The 12,009-nt window shown below is 33.4% G+C and overlaps 1 protein-coding gene across 1 annotated transcript in view; it reads right to left on the bottom strand.

The window, feature by feature from the left end:
- The window catches only part of CNTN5 (contactin 5), a 1,396,301-nt gene that overhangs the window by 508,675 nt on the left and 875,617 nt on the right, over nt 1–12,009 (bottom strand). The gene's annotated exons all lie outside the window — the stretch shown is intronic.

Below are 12,009 nucleotides of genomic sequence, written 5' to 3'. Positions count from 1 at the left end.
ACCCAAACCTAAACATAGTTCCCATCAGGTATGACATGGGTAGAAGTAGCATCAATAGAAGTTTCTTAAATTTGCAGCATTACATTGTCTGCATAGTTTTGGGAGCTTCTATGTTTATCTGTTCTGTCCAACTTCAAAATGCTGAGCTTTTTCAAAAACTACCAATGTGTACTATCTGGTCTGGTGATATATATCATCAGTAACCAAGAAAAATTGAATTTTATTATGACAGGGAAGAAAAGCTTTCACACAATTTTATTTATTTATTTTACCACTTCTGCTTTTTAAGGCTTCCCTGCTCTTTCATTTTGTCAGGTCTCTCCGTTTCCCACCAACTTTTCAGAAATTATCTTCACTGGCTGGGCACAGTGGCTCATGCCGGTAGTTCCAGCACTTTGGGAGGCCAAGGCGGGTAGATCTCCTGAGGTCAGGAGTTTGAGACCAACCTGGCCAACATGGTGAAACCCCATCTGTACTAAAAATAGAAAAATTAGCTGGGCATGGAGGCACATGCCTGTAATCTCAGCTACTTGGGAAGCTGAGACAGAAGAATTGCTTGAACCTGGGAGCCACAGGTTGCAGTGAGCTGAGATCTTACCACTGCACTCCAATCTGGGCAACAGAGCAAGACTCCATCTCAGGGAAAAAAAAAAAAAATATATATATATATATATATATATACACACACACACACACACACACACACACACACAATATGTGTGTGTATATATATATATATATACACACACATATTGTGTGTGTGTGTGTGTGTGTGTATATATCTTTACCAGATATATGTATCTCTTCATCAGAACCTTTTGGAAGTATATCACTTTAAATAATCAAAACCAAAGTACTGATTAATGGCACAAAGTCTTTGTATCTTAGAGTGTGTTTTTAAATTGTATTTTACTTCTTTTTTTTTACTAATGTGCATGTCACCTATTGCACATGCCATCGCTACCTTGCACTGTTGTTGAGAATTGAAAAAAATTATCACTTGTATATCCCCACTTTTGGTCCTTGTCTCCCATGCCATTAGCTTTACCTTAATCAAAGTAAAATCAACTTACGTGTCTTTTATGACAAAACACATAGAAGAAGTAGCGTAAAAGAAAAAGCCAAAAGAAGGTAAGAATGGGAGCCAAGACATCAATTCCATCATCTTAGAAAAGTCTCAACTTCTTAGATCTAATTTTGTTTGCCTTTAAAATAAGAAGGTTAGAAGAAATAATTTCAAACTCCCTTTCTTCTCTACGATTTTAAATGCCATCATTTTTGGGTACAGTTACAATGTATACAACATATTTAACAGAAAACAGCTGGTGTGAAACTTGTGGAGTGTCTTAATAAGTAATAATTAAGGCCGACTATATTGAAGTAGACTGCTTAATATGAAGTTCATTATCATGCAGTGTCAGAGAATTCTACCCTTCAAAGTAATAAGCTGGAAGATGAGAATTTGGTGAATACTTTAAAAACCTTTGATAGCAAATGATGAAATAAATTCATATTAACTGACATGGAAAAAGTATACATTATTTATAAAGTCAATAGGCAACATGAACGGATTTAATAGATTTCAGAAATGTTTAATAGGTGACTGAAAATCTATGATGCAAACGCAGATATGCTATCTGTATAAAGCTCCACAGTATTGTATATCACTACGGCATGCAACTTTAAGCATTAAGACTGTTTTGTTAAAATTACCCTTTCTGTATATTGTTAAAATAGCATTTTCTGTATTTTTTTTAAAAAATTAAAGATTTTTTTAATTAAAGAAATAAAATTAAAATCTACTGATTCTGAATGGTTGATTAGAAATGCAAATATAAAGTTACCTTGTATTTAGATTTTTAAGTGTTATCGAATCCATAGAAGGAGACTTGTCTATCACTTAGGAGCCAAGAATTTGGTTTTGGTAAATTTCAAAGGCAGAGTAAATGAGCAGAGCTAGTTCCTAACTGGGCATATCACTGTTAATATACTGGACTTGAATTTAGAAACAAAATTTCCAATGTCTTTGAAAGGCTAGATTGTTACTCCCAATGGGATCTGGCTGAGTAGTTGAATTAAAGATAGTTCTGTCTACTGGTATATTTAAGCCACTGTTTATCCTTCTGGGTTTCATGAAACTTGAGCATGTTCTATTATAAATAATTTTATAGTCAATGAAAATAAAGTTTTTTTTCGCAAAAGATGGAAAACACTTTTAAAGTTAATTTCCAAAGTGTATTTAAAAATCCATATTAATGAAAATATGGAAATAATTTTATTCCATGAACCTTTCAACTCCATTTAAAACCATCTATATCATGGCATCTAATTATCACTCCTACAGCTTTTTCTCCCCCAGGAGTTAAAAGCAATTTACATAGATAACTCACTTCGAAAGAAAAATCATTTAAAAGAATAAAAGAAACTGAGGCACACAAAAGTTATGAAGTCTGGTCACTATTATACAATTGGTGATGCAAGAATGAAATTTATCACTTAGTGTAGCAATGAGGTGACAGAGTTCAATCATAATCTCTCACTTAAATTCAGTGTGAACTTAGAAAATCACTTAATGTCTCTGGGCCTTATTAACTGTAAAGCTGAATAATCTGCCTTGTTCAGGATTTCTACAAGATTTAACAGCATTGACATAATACATGAAACAAAGTTGCTAAGTTATGAAATGATGCTGATTTATATACTATGTTATTCATGCTTCTGTTGCAATCTTTGAAGGATCATTTATTCATTTGATACTTCAACCAAGGAACTTGAATGTCTCATGTTTATTGTACACTACAATAAATGTTCATGTATTCAGACGACACCCCCATTGCAACCTGAACTCCAGGTACATACAGTGTAATTGGATCATGGGATTGAAGCTGACTAGGGCTTATGCATTGCCGGGGACCAAGGGAGAATGCAGTGTAGGGAGGGAACACAGAAAACCAATGAGGAGAACCAGGGATCAAGATTAGAACATCAATTTCCAGAAGTCAGGGGCATGTATCAGTATAAAAGTATAGTTAGGGGAGAGTGCAGAAAGCCAGAAACAGAGGGTAGCAACAGCAGGTTAGGAAAAGGGGCAGAACAGTTTAAGCCATAAGGTTCCAGAAGCAAGTCCTGAACAACCTAGAGGTTAGGAGATATTTTATCAATGTGTCCTGCATGGCACAGGGATAGCTCAGCTCAGTGAACCATACAGGGTGTGCTAGACAGTAGGAACTATGCATCACAAAACTGGAAAAAGATGTGAAAGCTTCTTCAATGCCTTTCAGAAGGAGATAATACGTACTCTTTCACTCATTATTCCCAATTTTGTGATAGTGTTAAATTATCAATGTCCAGTCTAGAGAGTTAGAAGGGAAAATTAGAGTGTCAATTGAAGCATAATAAAAATATGTTGAACTTTTGTGATTTCCTTTTATGATGTGAAAAATCACTGCAAATATATAATGTCCTTATGTAACAGTGCTTGTTAAATGTAAAATTAAGTCAGTATTTTTAACATTTATCTTAAATATGAGAAGGTTGATTTATTCACTAATTCCGTCATTTGTTTTGCAAGTGTGTATTGTCTATTATATGTGTGTGTGTGTGTATATATATATATACATACATCTATATATATGTATATATATATTCTTAAAAAAAGATAGACCAGAGTGTACAGCCTTTTAGCAAGACAACTTGGAAAGGGTTATCACAAATGTGTTGAGTGCTTGGGTATGGAATGCTTTAGGACAGTACAAAATAATGAGCGACTAGGGAGGTATACCTAAGGAAGCTGATGTTTGCCAGGAGTTACATAAAAGAATATAGTGCACATAGAAATATATCAGCCACATTTATAATTTTTAATTCTCTAGTACTATGGGAAAATTTATGACCTTTCTGTATTATTCAGTGGTAATAACAGGAGGAGACAGAAATAAGCAAATGGAAAAAAAATTGATAATTTGTTATTTTACACTCTTTAAGTGCAAAGAGTCCTTTAACAATAAGCTTTCCACTTATGATAAACTTAGATTCAAACAAATCTATGAACTAAATAAAAATCATACCAATATATAAAAAGAAAAACTATCAGTAATTACTTTTCAGTGACAGAAGTATTGTTTCTCTGAGATTCATGTGTGTACGTGAGATAAGTAAAAGAATAATTAGGAGAGATCTATTCTGTCATTCCTAGTAACTGTTAGAACAGGGATTCTCAACGTGGGGGAAAAGAGATACAGATGTTGTGCAGAAAAGGTTAAGAAAAATATAATCCTCAATTTGGGTTATATTATCAGTATAATCTACTATATTTGATATAACGTTCTTACTAACATTATAGAAATGAGCACCTCCAGTAATCTGATTGTGTTCTTCAAATATCATTTCCCAATAAAAGAAACAAGACCTTCTAGGAGAAATGATTCATTTTAACTTTGGGGCTTGTCGCAGCACAGCATGAGGAAGCCGGCACAGACGATTAGGGTCATTTTGAAAGGCTCCAGGAGCCTACTTGAAGGGACTCCAATGGCCAAAATGAAAAAAAATGTTAGCTTCCAAAAGAATAATGATTGCAACTTACTGAACTGCAAATCTATCAATGTATTTAAATCCATAAATTACTTTCTTATCAAGTAAATTGTTCATCTTCAACAAATTCAAAGAGACCAATTTGTTGACTTGGACACTGACAAAGGGGATGAATCAAGCATTTATCTTTTCTTTCTGACATCTACAACTACGTAGTTTAATAGCAGATTACAAGGATGTATTTCCTTTTAAAAGTATTCCAACTTACAAAAAGATAAACAATAGATTCAGAATATCGCCAATTTGCAAACCTAATGTGTTAATGGATGTAGGTATTATCCGTCAATAGCTACTAACATCACAAAAAGAAACACAACCAGACATTACCTCCTGAGGAAAGAATCCATCATCATCATCAAAGGAATCAAACCTGAGTCTGGTCAAGCCTCTGAATGCAGTTGCCAAAGTGTGGGAAATACACAAGTTCTGGCAACATGTTGAACTCTGAACCATAAGTGTGTAATCATAAAAATCCTAATCCAGACTACGGGATTTCTTTAGGTCAAATAACCTAAGCTTTTAACAAATGAGTTGTAAGAAAAGGGATGGAGGAAGACCCTGTAGATTAATAGGGATTACACAGCCATATCTTTTTACATTTTACATTTGGAGGCTACATGTGCTTGTTTGTCACATGGATATATTGTGAAATGATAGGGATTGGGCTTCCATTACCCAAAGAGTAAACACTGTATGTGGTAGGTAATTTTTCAAACTCCCAATCCTCCCTTCCTCTTTTGGGGTTCCCAGAGCCCATTATTTCTAATTTTATATCCATGTGTACCCATTGTTTAGCTCCTACTTATAAATGAGAACACGCAATATTTGATTTACTTTTTCAGAGTTAACTCATTTAGGATAGCGGCCTCCAGCCCCATTCATGTTGCTGCAAAGGGTATGGTATCATTCTTTTTAATGGCTGCACTGTGTTTCATTTGCTTTGTGTATTCAACCTTTGATAGACACTTAGGTTAGTTACATGATTTTGCTATAGTGAAGAGTGCTATGATAAACATGAGTGCAGGTATCTTTTTAATATAATAATTTCTTTTCATTTAAGTAGATACCCAGCAGTGGGACTCCTGGATTGAATGCTAGTTCTATTTTCAGTTCTTTAGGATATCTTCATACTATTTTCCATAGAGATTGAATTAATTCACATTCCTACCAACACTGTATGAGCATTACATTTTCTCTGCATCCATGCCAATATCTGTTGTTTGTTGACCTCTTAATAAAACCCATTCTGAATGGTGTTAAGATTCAATCACAGTATGGTTTTAATTTGCATTTCTTTGATGGTTGGTGAGATTGAGCATTTTTTCATGTGCTGGCTGCTTGTATTTCTTTTTTGTTTTTTTTTTGGTGGGGGAGAAATGCCTATTTGTGTCTTTTCCCAGTTTCTAAAGGGGTTGTTAGTTTTTTTCTTGCTGAATTGAGTTCTTGTACACTCCGGATACTAATCATTTACCAGAGGCATGATTTGCAAATATTTTATCTCATTTAAAGAGGTATATCTTTTTGTCTTCAATGTGCAAAAACCAAACTTTAGGAATGAACTCATGGGTAATAAAAACTAGTTAAGGAAGTAACAATTTAAATTTAGGAACATGGTTGTTTATAGTCAGTGAGAGAGGTTTTAGGTTAGGATGAGGCACAGCTACAGAAATCATTGCCAAAATTCTAGCTGTTGTCCTGGGTAGCAGTTACAAAAGTGTTTCTAATAATAATTCATTAAACAATAATGATTTTTGTGGTCTGTTTTGCTTGTTTTACATTTATAAGGATAAAAATGAAATAAACATCAAGTGGACACAGCCTGTTATCAAAATATGCTATTAGTCTCAGCCACATTGTTCATTAGAATATAGTTGGTTAGCTATATATACTCTTTTTAGATGATTTATGAAAATATTAATCTTAAATACATAATAATTTAAAATTTAGCAGTAAGACTGCTATTAAGAGCAATATGTCAGACATAAAAATACAGATATCTTTAAATAAAATGTTTTGAGAAACTGATACATGTTACTTATATAATGCCATCCTATGCTTATGCTTTTTCAGTATTCGACCAGCTTATTATTGGAAGACTAGATGAAATCAAAAGTCGTGATTCCACCAGAAAGCAATTGCTTCTGCTCTCTTGCAAACAAAGTCTCCTACTAGCAGATTTGGATTTTTGTCTTCAGAGTACTGGGAGGGGAGAGGAGGACTTCTTCTTCCTTTTTTTTTTTTTTTTTTTTTTTTTTTTTTTTTTTTTTTTTGTTTTTTTTTTTTTTTTTTTTTTTTTTTTTTTTCTTTTCTCTTCTGCAAGATATCTTCCATTGTAATTTTTTCTCTTAAACTTGTTTAGCAAACTGCTGTCCTTAGGGAATGAGGCAAGAAATTTCCTTCCACATAGGTGTTTAATATTTTAATATTACAGGTCAAGGCTTTGTTCTATGCATTTTCATTAAATGTTGTGCCTTTGGAATCAGAACAAAAATTTGTAAATAAAATACATATGGTAATCATCTTATTGGAAATAAAAAATAACTCAGATGAATTCATCTCAAAATATATATTTCTAGTAAGGCAAAAAAACAAAAGCCAATTTCAATTATTTTTTTCATTTCATAGTGTATTCATGTGTCAATCTTTTGATGAATCCTAGAATCACTTGTTATAAAAATAGGTGGAGACTTTGGATATAACAAAAGGTTTCCTTTGATATATTTCAAAAGCATTGCTACTTTTGTGACCCACAGATGACAGCCCCTGGTCAACAAAACAACACAGTGTTCATAAATATGTCCCTTCAAAAAGTTGTTTTACTGTGTGTAACCATTGTTTCAATTTATTCTTCTCTGAGGACTATGTGTTTTTCTTGAATTTTGTTTAACAATATTAATGTAGCATTTGTTACATTATATTTATATATAAATATGTAAAGAATGCATACAGCCTTTAGGCATCATGGTTACATCAGAAATTTATCTATTATGTTACTGTGTAAACCAATCACTAATAATTTCAATGACTAGATTTAATCAGAAGTAAACATTCTGCCAACAGGCATTTAAATATAGACTTCTTGATGACAAAATTGACTTTATATTTCAGCAGGACTTTTTCCAGCTTTTTAAAAAATTGTGGACAAATCAAGGCTGTACTAGAAAAAAGAAGACAATGGATCCACCAAAATCTTCTTGATTTTCCTCTCTTCAACTTTATTTTTTTGTTTCTACACCATAAATGTATATAAAGCATATTTCCCAGGGCCTGACATTAAGCACATGCTGGATAGTTGCAGCTCTAAGAGAAATGCCTATATGTTTGTTATCATCAAGATTCAAATTACAGCTCTTAACACTAGCCTGATGATTAATTTTGAAAGAAGAAAATCATATTTTCCAAGTTAATGGCAATTAAGGGCAGCAATTATTTGCAATTTAAACAATCCAGATTAGGCTTGCTAATGTTAAGATCATCTAAATAGTGATTCTATTAACCAGGGTCTGTACTTTAATCAATCTTCATTGCTCATTAAAAAAAAGAGAGAGCCCTGATTATTTAAATGTCTACTATTTCATAAATTTAGTTAGCCTAATATTTTTCTATAAATTGAAAACTCTTCTCTTTTGTAGTTATATTGTATGCAAGAACTGATTTTATTACCTAGGGCTTAAAATTCCCCTTAGTTCTGCTCTCAAGGGATCAATAATATTAATGAAATATAACTGCAAAATTATTCTGTAGCTTCTTAAAGTCAATAACTTTAAGATTGCTTTGATTTTATTATTAGAAAATTGCTACTTACAAAGAAATTAGGCATTTTACCCAGTGTTCCCATGTTTTTAAGGCAATATATGCTAGTTCTAACCAGCATATTAGGTCAGCTCTCTCAAGAAATAAAGTTGGCCATTTGGAACCTAAATAATGACTATAAATATATTAACTTCTAATGTATGTTATTGCTATGAAACTTTAAAGTCTGAGAAACCAGATCAAACCTCTCAAATATAAAAAAGTCATTGAATTTCTTCCAAAGATACATCAGGTTAACATATAACTCACTTCTGTTTTCAAACTTTAAGGAAAGGGGAAATATGATGGTTTTGGTGGGATCACTGCCTTTTTGATTCCTAAGGCAGCTTTCAAATTGTTGATAATCACAAAGAAAAGCTAGGGAAAACATCACTATTTTAAATGTAAATGTAATTTTCTGACCCAGAGGTCTATGTCTAAATAATTGATGGTAAAATGTTTACTTCTGACTAACCTTATAATTGAAATGGTTAGTTTGGTTGGCTTACACAGTAACAAAAGACATATTTGTGATCTTGTCATTATGTATAAATACTATTTTTATCAGTTTATTTATATTTTATAATGTCGTCATAATTAAAAGCCTAAAAATGACATTTATATCCATACATCACCTATGCCAACAGGAAAGTTTCCTTGCTATTATTTAGATTACACTATTTTCAAACATATTGATGGTACAGTGGCGTTGGAAAGTGCAGGGAGTACAAGAGTGATGTGATGGTGTGTTGTTTGGAAACCAAAATTACCTTCACATTCTCACAGGAGAACTACGAACCTAGAGGTAAAATGAGTTCACCTTTTTCTTTCAGTTAAAAAAAATCACGCCTTTTTTCTTCATGCTACATTTGTGCAATCAAATTTGTTTAAAGAGCAGTTAAACATTTTCCTCCTTCCAAATATACAGGCACAGCATATATCCCCAGTCACAACACACTTATTATGCTATTCCCCGTTCCACTGGCAAAATCATGTATTAGTGTGCCTACCACTGAGAGTGGTGCCTTTCAATTAGGTGGCAGGGTAGGGGGCAAGGGTAAATCAGCATTTTCATTTCCAGATAGAATCCTTAAGCTAAAGGTGTTACTGAATATATTTCATCAGCCAGGAGGCTAAAACTGCTCAAAACTTTCTGGAAAATTTTAATTGTGACATTTTAAAATAGATCCCTAAGGGAGGAGTTACCCTTTTCTAATCATCTTTGCCACATAGATCTCAATTTAATATCTTAAATGCAGAAGCAAATTGAACAGAGTTAACGTCTATGAAAAGCAACATGTCATACAGTAAGCTGCACTCTGCTCGATCCAGATCAATTGATTATGTACTATTAATTCCTTGTATTTTGGCCTGTCAGAAAGCTACAGCTGGAGATTGTGGTTTTTGGTGTGTAATTTGAAGAATGAGTATGTTTCAGCTGTATTTTGTAAATACAGAAGTGGAAGTGACTATGATTGCCATTTGGGTGATGGAAAGAAGACTTAGGTAGAGGATAGCTGAAGAGGTCATTTGTATGATTGCTAAAATTCTTAAGTAAATAATCTGAATTTAAAATCACACCAGTTCCATAAAAATAAGCAAAACTTAGGATCTCTTTTATATAAGATATATTCAAGAGGTTAAATTTTATTTATCTACTACCCAACATCTCTAACACAAAGGGCCATATCTTTGGAATAAGTTCTGGATTGAAATTGTTACTCTTGATTTTGACAATTCACAATTTCTGGGAGCTTCAATTTCCTGTGTGAATCCCATGTGAGCCTATGTGCCTCACCAAATTCACAGACTCAAATATGCAAACGTATTTGAGAATATAAAGATTTAAAGGCCTAAACCTAACAAGAAAGTATGGAGGAAATAATCCTTTTAAAGTTATCTGAAATACAATATTTTATTAAGTAAAATGAGTTTTATTTTTTAAAAAGATTAAGTTAGAGATGTTGATAAATATAGTAAGTGGTGCTCAATCCAGTCACAGGAGCTTGGCTCTGGAAGTTCCAACTTCCTTGAAGTTGAAATCACTGCTTATTGCCTTATTGAAATCACAGCATTTTAAAACTTGTTCTACCTCTTGTCTTTCCCAGTCATTCTTCCCACTACTGTCAGACTAATGGCCCTAAAACATGGTTTCTTCATTTAAAAACCTACACGTGTCCCCTTTTATTTGTTGATGAATGTGGAGACTCAAGAGATTACAGACCAGCCAAAATCCCCCTCATTTTTCCTAAAAGTATGTATCTCCCTGACTTTCCAGCACAAACTCTGACAGGCTCCAACAATCAATCTTTGTTACTACACACCAGACTGTTCACCAGTTCCTACTTCCATTCATTCCCTTTCAGAGTATTCCTGTGAACAGCATGCTAGCTGCACTCTTCAGTGTCGTGAACCAACTTGAAATCATTTTTGTTCTAAACTCGATTTTAATATATGAATAGTTTGTGAAACAGGGCACAGACTTTGAAATCAGAAACCTAAGTTTAAATCCCATTTTCCTACTTGTTACCCAGGAAACCTTGGTCAAGCCTTAGCCTACTTATCTTTATCAACATAAAATGAAGATGTCTTATCTTTACAAGGTATTCTGAAAATTAAAACCACCATTGTATACAAAGCACTAAGCACAGTGACTGGCATATAATACATTTTCCACAAATGTTGGCTTAAGTTCTGTTTATAATTATTGTTATTGTTGTTGCATATTTTCTTATACAATGCTTTGTTCTCTAGCTGTTTAATGTAGACTGCTTCTTGCCTCTTGTCTCCTGTATATCATGTCTGGCACATCTTGGGTGATTTCACGTTTCTCCAGGGGATAGACAAAACAGTTCAAAGTTTTGCACATTTGAATCCTGAATTCTTTGACTATGTTAGGCTACACAAAAAAAAATGAATTAAAACTGAATATGTAAGTAATGCTGTTAATCAACTGACCTTATAATAGACTCTACTGGATTACCGAAGTGAACCCAATGTAATTATAAGGGTCCTCAAAAGTAGAAGGAGGAGGCAGAAGAAGAGTCAAGGAGAGATATAACAATGGAAGCAAAGTCAGAGAGATGCTATGGTGCTAGCTTTTAAGATGGAAGGAAACGATCAGAAGCTAAGAAATGTGGGTTGCTGCCAGAAACTGGAAAAACTAAGAACACTGATTTTCTCCTGGAGCCTCCAAAATGGAATGCAGCTCTGCAAACACCTTGATTTTGCTCTGTTAGACCTGTATTGGAATGACCAACAAAATTGCCAGATAATGCTTGTTTAAGCTTCTACATTTGTGATAATTTGTCACAATAGCAAAAGAAACCTCATGCACTCCACTTCTTTAGGATAGAATACAGCATGATACCGGCACATAGTAGGTACTCAATAAATATGTGTTTATTAAAAAACTCATCTTACACTGCTTCTTTGCCATGCTAAAAGAAGAAAAGAATACGAAGAGTAGAAAAGATAGCTCTTGAATCTGGACAACAGTGATTCTGACTGCAAACTGTAACATGTTTCTTCCTCTTTCTTTAAAAGAGAATTAGTTGAAAGAACACAAATTTTGGAGTCACCCAGATCAGGGCTGGAATTCCTGGTTTACTTCTAAATAACTGGGAT

This window comes from Cebus imitator, unplaced genomic scaffold (genome assembly GCF_001604975.1).
Source record: "Cebus imitator isolate Cc_AM_T3 unplaced genomic scaffold, Cebus_imitator-1.0 Scaffold182, whole genome shotgun sequence".
Classification (NCBI taxonomy): domain Eukaryota; kingdom Metazoa; phylum Chordata; class Mammalia; order Primates; family Cebidae; genus Cebus; species Cebus imitator.
Note: the sequence above shows the minus strand (reverse complement) of the source record. Positions and strands in the feature narration are given on the sequence as shown.